Raw genomic sequence first — 11,311 nt, 5'->3', positions numbered from 1 at the left:
TAAGCAGCTGAAAGGCTTGGGGGGGGGTGGTGGAGGGAAGATATCTACAGAGCTGTTTTCCCTTCTTTCCCCTCCCTCTGCCCTGGGATGGAAAACAGTTAACTGAAATAAGGAGTCATATATAGAGCAAGAAATCTGTCTCTGCACCACCACGATTTTCACCCCTGGGACAGCAATGAGTATCTCAGGAGAAACTCATTGCTTCATTTCCAATTTATTTTGAAAAGCAAACATTTTAGTGAATTAGCAAAGTTGATCAGTAGAAAAAAAACCAAACATGATCCAATGGAGAACTAATCTATTTAGTAGTCAGATCTGTTTCCTCTTGCTTCATGGTGTCCCCTTAAAAGGCTGTCTTAGTTATGAAGTAATTCAGAAAGCTGGACAAACAGCAAGAATTCACATACTGAGTTCAAACCAATGCACCCAAAGCAAAGCTGCTCTGTAGGACTGAAACTCCTCTCAGTTTCGCTAAGGGGTTTCTGAGTCTCAGTGGAAGCAAGCTCAAGAAAACACACAAGAAGCAGGAGAAGGTATGGTGTGGAAACAAGTGGAAAGGGCTCATGGAACCACTTCTCAGTTTTGCTTTTGGCCATACCATGTTTTTCCAATATGATACCCCCCGCCCTTTTTTTAAATAATCACAAGAACCACTTGCCACACACTTGCCTTCTGTACTGCTGAATTACGACTACAGGCCCAAAAAAACCATACTAATGGTAGGCTGCTGTTACAGACGTCTCAATGGAGGCAGCAGCAAAGTGAATCAAATTGTACTACTCCGTCCTAAAAATTCACGGAAGTCCCTGGAATGGGTAAGATTTTTATTATTTAGCTACTCTAAAGCCATTCCATTTTTTCAGAAGTGAGTGAACTAATATGTGAACAGAAAAAACAAAACAAAACACTTTTCTGTCACCTTCTTCCCTTTTCCAGTTCTTAAACAATTGTAATTTCACAAAGCAATGCTAGTGCTATCTAAAACCAAAGACAAGCCATTCTGTGAATACTTTACATACAAATCATCTGAATGTTATCTCAAGAATGCTGATGTAGGCTGAAACAATACAACAGAAGGGACACCAAAAACACCTAACTGAGCCCAACATCCTTGGATGACACTTCGTGTCTAGATAGATAGGTCTACATAGGAGCTGCGTATCTCAATGAAGAAAATCCCATTTGGGCCAAAAAAAATGCCAAAGAATTCCTTCATTTCCTCTCTGGCAGTCTGACTAAAGGCAATTTAAGCACTACAAAGCAACTACAGGCAAGCTGGGAAATAAGAGTGGAAATTAGCCTGTGAGACACTGATGGAGGTATAGGGGAAGTGAGATAACCAGAGAATAAGTCGCAATCGTTTTTGTGTTTCTTTAGTTAACCTTGCAGCACAAAAAACCCCACCCAAAATAAAAATCTCAAAATAAGTTTAATACAGAAAAAGCAAGCAATGCCATTTCAATCATCTTACGTAATAATGGACATTATACAACTGTGAGACACCCCAAGTATTACCCTACTGAGTAGGACAGTGGTAATGTATGAGAACACGAGCAATCTCTCATTCCTATAAATAATGATTGTTCGCTTTTTATGAACATATCATTGACACAAAACTGTCACTGTTTATGAAACGTCAAAAAACCCCTAGAGCGCTATATTTTAAAGCTACATTATACAAGTTTCCAGTCTGCCAAAACTTGAATATAAATGAGTTATTAAAAATAGAATTATTGTTGCAGTGTAACAATTAAATTGAATTATTAAAAATTCCTTCTGGAAAGGCTGAATATGGTACTTTGAGAAATGTATGTTTCCAAAAAGCGGGACCTTTTTTACCCCCCCCCAGATGCCTTTGCATGACGTTAAGAGAGAATTGTTACAAGCACCGCAACATCTCGACAAAAGACATAGAAAGCAGTCTTCATCTAGCTCCTTGTGATACATTTGTGTCACTCGCCACCTAACAAATGCAATCTTAAGCAGAAAAGATTGTTAACAAATTGCATCTGAGGAATTCCTTTTTGTTTTCTTTAGTTTGCTTCAATTAGCACAACTTGACTGTCCCAAGTCAGACAAATGGGGATGGAAAGGTATACACCTACATATTCATACACAATAAATATTCTCTCTTGTTTTTCATGTAATTAACCCCACAATGTATTTTAAAAGGCTGAGATTCCACAACAACTACTTTTCCTCTTTATTAACTATGGTAGTATACACAGAATCTGAACTCAGTTTAATTCCTGGCTCCATGCACCAAAACCTTCACATGACCACGAGTCACAGAAGTGTGCTCCTTGCAGAGGAGAGGAAGAAGCGTCACTAGGAGGGAAGACCGGAAATTCTTCAGCAGAAGCTGGTAACACCTCCCCACGGGATCTGTCTCCCTGCTGGGATGCCACAAGGACCCGGGAAAGGTAGCGCAGTGGCGGCTGCTGCCTCACTTCAGCCCACAATGAGAGATTTGCATTACCCAACAACTTCGTAACACAGGCTGCTTCTGGTCCCAGCACAGAAACCTCGCTTGAAGCTACTCAAAAGCCTCATGTGGCTAAGATGTCTAAGGCTACTTGCTCTATGACATTTGTTAGCAAAGAAACGGTGCTACCTTAATATTAAAGATCTGGTCTTTCAAAAAATCGGTTCTCACTCATGTCACACAGGTTAAGCGGGGTGTCATTTTGTTGGTGCCTATCAGAAGCTTAAAGGCTGGTTACAACAATCAAAAGATCAAGAGGTGTGAACATGCATGGCTGCTTACATGAAAGACGTGCACTAGAAATAAGTTCCTGTGGTCAAAGCAGAACTTACTGCCTTCACATTGAAGTTAAGTTACCAAGAGTCTGGGTACCGAATGAGCCCATTAATTTCATCTTCATCAGCGATGCAATTTCCTGGAAAGTTTCAGGTATAACTTTTACGTTCAAGAACAAGTTGCTTACAGTAGCCCTCCCTCTCTTACTGCACTATGCATTTAACCTTCTGACTTGTGTGTAACATTTTCTTTCCAGGAGTAAGATCCAAAGTTCTTCTTACGGATTTTTATTTAACTGAGGTACACACACCAATACCAGGAATTTGTGTTTTACAGAGTTTTTAAAACAAATGTCCTCATCAAAGTGATGAAACCTGGAGTGCTGAAGACCTGATGAACAAAACAGAAATCCATCATATTATAATAAAAAAAAGGATACCAGAGATTGGTTCTAAAGTAAGGAAAACTTAGAAAAAGGTTTAAAAAAAATTAACACACAAGTGCACGTACAGTAATTGGTAGGAATTAGAATTATTAAAAGTTAACTACAAAATTCCATTTTAACTCAAACACCTCTAACTCAAGAAACATATATATTATTATTTTTTAACTTTCTGTAATAACAGTGTCTCTCTATCTTACCTATCTAGTCATCGGATACCATTGCAAGACATCCAGTATTCTGTTTATATCTAAGTTTAGCAAAGGGGAATCAGACATTACCAGGATGCTTCAAAGTAGAAATAGTTTTTTGTTATGCAACTCAAACCGGTCAAACAGATAAAAAGTGTGAGTTGCAGCCATAAAAATGGCAGAAAGCTAAGAAAACCAAATTATAAATTAAAATGTAAACAACAGAAAACAACTTGGGAAAAGGGGGCAGGAAACAATTATAAATATGCTGGCTAAGAATTGATATGTACTTTGTGTGTCACCAGGGACATGATGAGATAAAAATGAAGAAAACAGTAGTTTATTGATACGGAAAACTGACTGAGAAGTGACATCTAACAAACTGGAGAACAGTCTAACATGGCAAGCTGTGTAAGCCCTAACTTCTGGCAATTTAAGATGACATAAACATGAATAAATACCTTACAGAGAAAAATCCTACTGAAGTAGACATACTGCTGAGGTGTTGAGCACACCAAACTTCAGAGACCGGAGAAATAAGACTATTAGACAAAAGCAACCCAGTTCTGTCCTCACACATTTACCAGTGGGGAATGACTTTTTTCTTTGCCAAGTAACTTATTTGAGAGGATACAACCCTGGTATCAGCTCACCTACTCTTTCCACTTTGAAGTGTGCATTTAAATAACAAATATGCCTTTGGTCTGTTATAGCTAATAAAGTCCAATATTCTTACTCCAGGCACTTCCTTGTTGGCTTATTTCTGAAGTAGTAAGTTTTTAAAAAAAAACAACAATGAGAATCAGGTGTGGTAATCTCTCCTTTTACCTTAAAGGACTAGGCATTTTATTGGTGTAAATGTATTAATCACAATTAGAATTGCACCAAAGTAAATTAGGAAAAATAAGAACTCAGATTTTTTTTTTCTGGAAACTTCTGCTACCTTATATTTAGAGCAGTTCTGTTATGGGCAGGAACAGTATTTTAAACCAAACACCTTCAGTCACACTATACGGTGATTATCACATATTAACAAGTAGGAATTTGCAAAATGCATTAAAATCAAAACTTTAAAATAGTATATTCCAAAATACTTCATTTTTTTGACTCAGAACTAGTCAACATTAAATGCAAAGTTATGACAGTCTATATTGATACTACTTTTAGTTTCATAAAATTATTTTCTCTACTTCTTACTCCTTTCATACACAGTAATTCAGTTCTGCTTCAGTTCTCTACTTGTTGCAGAAATTTCAATTCTACAATTAATCTTCACCACCAGTGGCTTTTGCAACACCTAAGATTTAACTGTAGTTTTGTTTATGTAAATATTAAATGTGCTATTTATCTTTTTAAAAGTTGAACAGTTAGAACGATAAATATGCTAAGGCACGTAACTGTTCAAATAAGTATAAACAAGGCATAGTTATTAGCTTTGTTGGCAAAATAAATTACAAATAACCTCCTGAATGTCTAGCACCAAACATATCTTTCTTTGTGAAAAATAATTAAAACCAAGATTAATATAAGCAGATTTAATGTCTGTTGATCTAAATTATTCAAATGGGAAATCTCAACTGATCTCAATCAACACAGAAATTGTGCAAAGCTGAGTACTGCTCAATTTTGCCAAGCAGAAGCAATATGAAATCTGGCACCATGTAATTCAAAGCACAACAGAAGCTGCCCGAGGTGTTTCTTTCCGAGGTTTTCTTAAACTGAAGGAAAATGAAGAATTGCTACCTACATTTGCGACCTTCCAGAGCTGAGCGACAGAGCACAGAGAGACAGATTTCAAAAAGTTCTCCTAAGCTTTCATCATGGAATTACACCTCATCCTGAGGAAACCTACCTATAAGGGAAAGTTCCTGCATAATGAATTGAAGTGTGACTCTCAATTAACGTCCATGCAGATACCATTGTTCTCTACTGCGGACTCAGGCACCCAAACAAGTTAGGACAGACCAGTGTTAACTGACCCCATGCATACAATTCTAGCCTGCAGCAAAAATGCAACTTTATCTAAATTAAGAGTGTGGTTTTAAGATATGACTGAGCCCATCTAACCTCAGGATGACACCAAAAGCCTAGTAGTCTCATGCTTCTCCATTCCCAGGTTTTCCATCCCCGCATGCTCCTACCACTTCTTGTAAAAGTACAGGATGCCCAACTTTTCCATGGTGGGCTTTCACCTCCCGTTACCAAGTCAAATGGGCCTCAGTACTCTGAAAAGCAGAGCATCCCTACTAGCTGCAGACCAGAGTTAGTTGGGCTCAGCCATATCTTAAAAGCACACTCCAAGATAAGTTACTTGACGTTTGCACAGGCTAAGCCTATATTCACAAGCAGCTGCTACAGGTTAGCTGATAGGTGTTAATGTGATAAGCCCTAATAAAATGATTGTGAGTTTGAGACTTAAGAGCAAATCTTTGTATTGTTCAACTTCAACCACATAAATACAGCCAGAACAAATTAAAACAAAGGCTACTCAGTTTAACAGTTCACCAGTTAACTATACTTAGCTACTCTAGCATTGAGATGATGTCCACATTCATCAATAGCTTATTTTCATCGCCACTGCAGTGTCAAGCTGACAGAATCCAACCTGCTTAGTGTTACGTCTGATACTTTTTAATGTCCCATTTGATAATGGTGTATCAGTGGTGGACTGAAAGGAAGTTTCTGTTAGCCGCAAAAATATTTTGCGGGTGAAGGCACAGGAAAGATAGAGGATCACAGCTGAAAACTGAAATAATGGCTAGGAAATGGGAGCTGAAATATGCACTTGTGAGGGACATCGCTGCATGATGCAATGGGTCTCAAAGGGAGGGAGAAAAATACAGGACCTGAAGGCAGGGGAAGAGGTCTCAAACAAAACTGAAGTTTAAAATTCCATGACTAAAGATTACAACACAGCATTATGCTACCTACTACCAAACATAGTTCACAGATCCCAGCAGCACCCAAAAGTAAATAAGTAAAGGTGCTGAACTCAAACTGAGAAACTTCTACTGAGAATTACGTTTCCCCAACACATAAGCCAGTTGATTCTAATCAAACAAACCCCATTTCTTTCCTAAGGAAAGCCTGCTGTCTTGATTTCACTTAGTTTTGCATGGAAGTACAATCGTTTGAGTTTCTTTCATGAGCTTTCATAAAGTCTTTTCGAGGGATTTTTGTTTTACAGAATATTTGCATAGTTTGAACTAAAGGTATCCTCTGTTGACCTTCTATTTTACACACTGGTGTCCTGGCTTCTTCTTTGTTCTACAAAGCCCCTCATTTGTAAGCAACTTTGAGGGTTCAACCACAGGTTATGAATGCACATCCGACATACAAATCTCAAGTTAGAATAGGTTCTGTCCACGTGGGGAGTCATTTATGTACATTTATGTTTTTAAACCTAAACCTGGGTGCATCAGACAGTACCAGGTAGGTAGCTGTCTGATCAACAGCTTAAATAAGTCCTCACACATTTGATACCTCCCACCTTGGAGATACCCAAAAGCCATCTGGACATGGTCCTGGGCAACAGGCTCCAGGTGGCCCTGCTTGAGCAGCGGGGTTGGCCAAGATGACCTCCAGGGTCCCTTCTAACCTCACAGTTTCTGTACGAGTCTGTAGTACTTGACTGCATTTATTTAAGCACCTTCCTAGAAGTCATGGATGTCAACAGCACAACTGACAACAGAACTTCATCTCTCTCTAAAAGAAAATACCATCGCCATCATAAAATTTAAGCTCACTGTTTTAAGGCACCTCTTAATTAACAATTATAATTTAGCATAAATAATTATTGCTAAGTTGGGGTTAAAAGAAAAAAATCTATTCATGCTATGAAAACAACTATCTGTAATATTTCCATACACAAAACCAGCTTTAAAAGACTTAGGCTTCCCAGTAAAGATGTGATATTGTGTCTGGAGTAGAGGGGGGAGACTCGAGCACTAAACTCCAAACTCTGCTTTCATTGCAGAAAGCAAGTTGGTAGCGTGGAGGCACTCAACGCAATTCCAGTACGTAGAGTGTATGTATCAAACAAGACTATTTGCCTTTATGTTGACAATTAGCTGTAATATGTGAACAACTACATTAATCTCCTTACAAAAAAATTAGACCACCAATTAATGCAACATACAAAAAAAAAAGCATAATCTGTAGAACGTGTGCCATTTTAACAACAGACAAAAGGGGCATAAGCAGAGCAGTCCTGAAGTCCCCAACCAATACCAATGTGTTTATGCTCACGCATGCAGGATGAAGCCCCTCCAAGAAAAAATTGACTATTATTTTATCTTATAAACAGAAATCACCAAAAAAAATGTTTACGCATAAGAATATGTGCAAGAAAATGTGAATGTAGGACTGGGTCATAACAAACTTTTTTTAAAAAAAAGCAAGTAAGTAGTGCCATAAAATTAATCATATCCCTGTGTGTATGCACGTATTTCAAAGTCCTCCTGATTGAACTCTTCCAGTTCATTGTATCAGCAAAAATATTTAGTATGTTACACCATATCAGCAAAAATATCCAAACAAAAATCTATGACTTGTGCAGTTAACACTTCCTGCTTTAAAAGGAGAACGAATATGCTGCTTCAGAAGCATCACTAGCGCCAGGATGCCTTGAAAACCAGATGCCAAACACTTCAAGTTTCCAGTGTTACAACAGAAACTAAAAGAACTAAGGGATGGAGAGAGTATGAACAGAAGAGAAAGCAAGAAAAAAAATTCTTCAAGTTAACTACTTCCAGCCTGTCAAAATACTCAAAATTGAACACTATTTAATGATCAGTGAAAGATCATCCTGAGGTGATCACTCAAGGACTGAAAATGAAAGCCACTTCTCGTTCGTACTCTGTCAGCATTTTAATAACATTAAACCATGTCCTTAACTTGCTATTCATGCACTTTTTCCTCTATAACCTTAGCCTTGTCATGTGATGTCAAACTTAGCTGTAAATGAATGTATGTTCAAACAAGAATTTTGAGATGAACATTCCGATAGCTTTGACTGGGCAATCTAGGTATCATCAATTACCACCATGCTTTTAACTTCCTAACAACTCGAGTAAATTTACTTCTGAAAGCCTTCAGCCTGAATTTGCCTCATCATTAAGCAATTTTCCCCCACAACGTGCAACTCAGCAGTCTCCAGTAATATGTATTCAAATAAAAAACACAGTTATGCGATAAGAAACAAAACCAGGGCTTATCTATTCTGAAACTTTTCCCCCTTCTAGCCAAAACAATTCATTAGCATTATGAAATACAACTCTTACTCATCAGAAAAAAAACAGTATGAAATGTTCCTGCTCAGTTTCTAAAGCTCACAAAAGGACATCTTCCTGTTTTTGATTAATAACAATCTGCTACATAAGTTTAAAAAAACAAACAACAACAAAAACTAAACACAAACCCACACGATTTTCTTCCTCAGGTTTAATAAGATAACCACGCTACAGATCAGAAGCCTAATTCTTTCACAGCTGGAATCTCCAAGTGAGAGAAACGAGCTGCTGATTTGTGAAATGCTGCAAGTGGATATAAATCTCTAAGACACTTAAAGAGAAAAAGTTCCAGAATATTCATCAAGATCAAGTCAAAAGAAAAGTCAAATAAAGATGCCCATACTGACAAGCTGGGCAGTATAATTTTTTGTAGTGGGATGACCAGCAGTGTGTATTGTTGCCCAGTCTGGGACTACACTGACTGTATGACATTTTAATACACAGTCCAAATAACTTTACTAATAGTAGTAGAAATAAGTGATAATCATTAAGCCTCCCCCCTCGCTGGCTTTAAGCCTATGTTCCAAACAACAGTACTAGTTTAAAAAAAAAAAAAAAAGACCAAAATCTGCATTTTTATATATATAAAATATCAAACATGAACAAAGCAAATCATATGCCTGTAGTAGCAAGACTCGGTTGTAAAGCACAGGTCAGACAGACCTGTCAATCTTAACCATTTTACATCTCGCAAATCTGTAAACACAGTTATTTTCAGCGAAAGTCAGACCTGGAAGATGATATTTGACCCTATGATACACTGTACTACAAGACCTTTCTGATTTCACCAAGGCCTCACACAGTGTGGCACAGCAAGGAAAGCAGCATACTGAGGCCAGAGTAACTTTGCGTCTTTGTACAGCAAATGTAAATCATCAGCTACCCTGATGGTTCAAACACCTTTCACAAGATGCACCCCTGGCCAAAGTCTAGGCTAAAAAAAGGCCTTGAGACACTCAAGTAATTGAGATGTCAGAAATGAGTACGTGGAGATCTCTCTCCCCCGCACAAGTCCCTTTCAAAATACATCAAATCAGTCATAGCAATATTTGCTATGAATAAAGGCTGTTTAAATACTTCTCAAATATTTAACTACTGTCATCTACAATAGCCTTTCCTAGAAGGGCTTTACATACCACTACCACAAAAACTTACGTTAAAAAGTTATTTGTGCAACACTGGGAAGAGGACTACTCCATGAATGAAACTGTCACTACACAGCAATAACCTAAACAATCTATTAATAGTACAGTTTATAATCTTGTCTGGCTGGTGTGTCTAGCACTACGCTTATATATTGCTTCAATGAGCATTTCATTTTGAGACTATTACGTAATATAACAAATATAGCCACATTTCAGTGCAGAGAAAATAAACCTCATTCTTACAGAAAAGCAACGTTTTAGTGCAACACTAAAGCAGTTTTACTGAAGTATAAATCTAATCTTCACAATCATTTAAGCAGTCCACAAGCAGCTTGCTTGCTTGAACCCTTACAGCAATTTTCCATTAACAAGTGTATTTAAAACGTGATTTATCAAAATTACACAATCGTTTTGAAAAATAAGCCATATTTTATAAACATTAAAGGCAAACACAGCACTGCAAGTAGACTTCAAAGACTGAGAAAACCAAATTACTCTCCAAGATTGCTTCGTTAGTACCATACTGCTGTTGCTTTTAAATATGCTCCTTGGTTCCAGCAGAAATTTACTCTTCAGGAAGCACTGGAAGTTTTGATCACGGTGTATTACACATTGTATAACAGTGGGGGAAATAGGGAAGAAAGAAAAAAAACCAACACAAAAACCCCCACAACGGTAAGACAGAGGATTCCTTTTAATATCAACGGCCAAGTGAGAAAACCAATCAGAAAGGCATGGAGCCTCCTCTGACAGCTGTAACCTCCGAAAAGCCAATCCACAGGCACAGGGGTTTGGCTGAGGCGGAGACACGGATTCATTGAAGAAATTCTTGAGGGTGCATTTACTATCGGCTCTACATACAAGTACAGACACATTAGGCGACAGCCTGTAACTAAGCCGTCTACACCTCTAAGGAGCACAAGAGTCGATGTTTAAAGATAAGACGAACCAGCACATTCAAACGACACCAGAACCGTGGGCAAGCATTTTCGAAGCGGTGCTGTCCTACTGCTCGTCAAAAACCCCAGAAACTTATCTTTACTTAAGCGGACAAAAGCTTTTTCCCCCCCCTATAACGCTACCAGAACAACAAGCATCACACATCTATTTTTTAAACACTCGGTGGTTTATTTAGAAGTCATCTAAACGCTTAAAAGCCTAACGCTTAATGCAACACGTCCAGCTGATGCATCTGACGTTTGATGTACGCCACGCAGCCCAAAACATCTCTTTTGACAAGTACGAGCAGGACGCGTACTCGTTACAACTACCGACAATTTCTCCCGCGGCACCTGCGGCAGGGAACGAGCTCTACGACCCGAAGCGGCTCGCTGTCCCCTCCAGCCCCCTACCCTGCCAGCGCACAGGCGGACAATTCGCAGTAAGGAAGCGTCCCGCTCCCCGTCCGCAGGGCCGCCGCAAGGCCGCTACGGCGGGCGGGCGCCCCTACCCCCTACCCTGCCAGCGCACAAATTCGCAGT

General features: G+C 38.7%; 1 protein-coding gene across 1 annotated transcript in view; it reads right to left on the bottom strand.

Moving 5' to 3' along the window:
* The window catches only part of EPC2 (enhancer of polycomb homolog 2), a 52,745-nt gene that overhangs the window by 40,866 nt on the left and 568 nt on the right, over nt 1-11,311 (bottom strand). The window lies entirely within an intron of this gene.

The sequence above is a fragment of the Aptenodytes forsteri genome, unplaced genomic scaffold, assembly GCF_000699145.1.
Source record: "Aptenodytes forsteri isolate BGI_AS27 unplaced genomic scaffold, ASM69914v1 Scaffold380, whole genome shotgun sequence".
Taxonomy (NCBI): Eukaryota; Metazoa; Chordata; class Aves; order Sphenisciformes; family Spheniscidae; genus Aptenodytes; species Aptenodytes forsteri.
The sequence above is the reverse complement of the archived record's forward strand: the minus strand, read 5'-3'. Positions and strand labels throughout refer to the sequence as shown.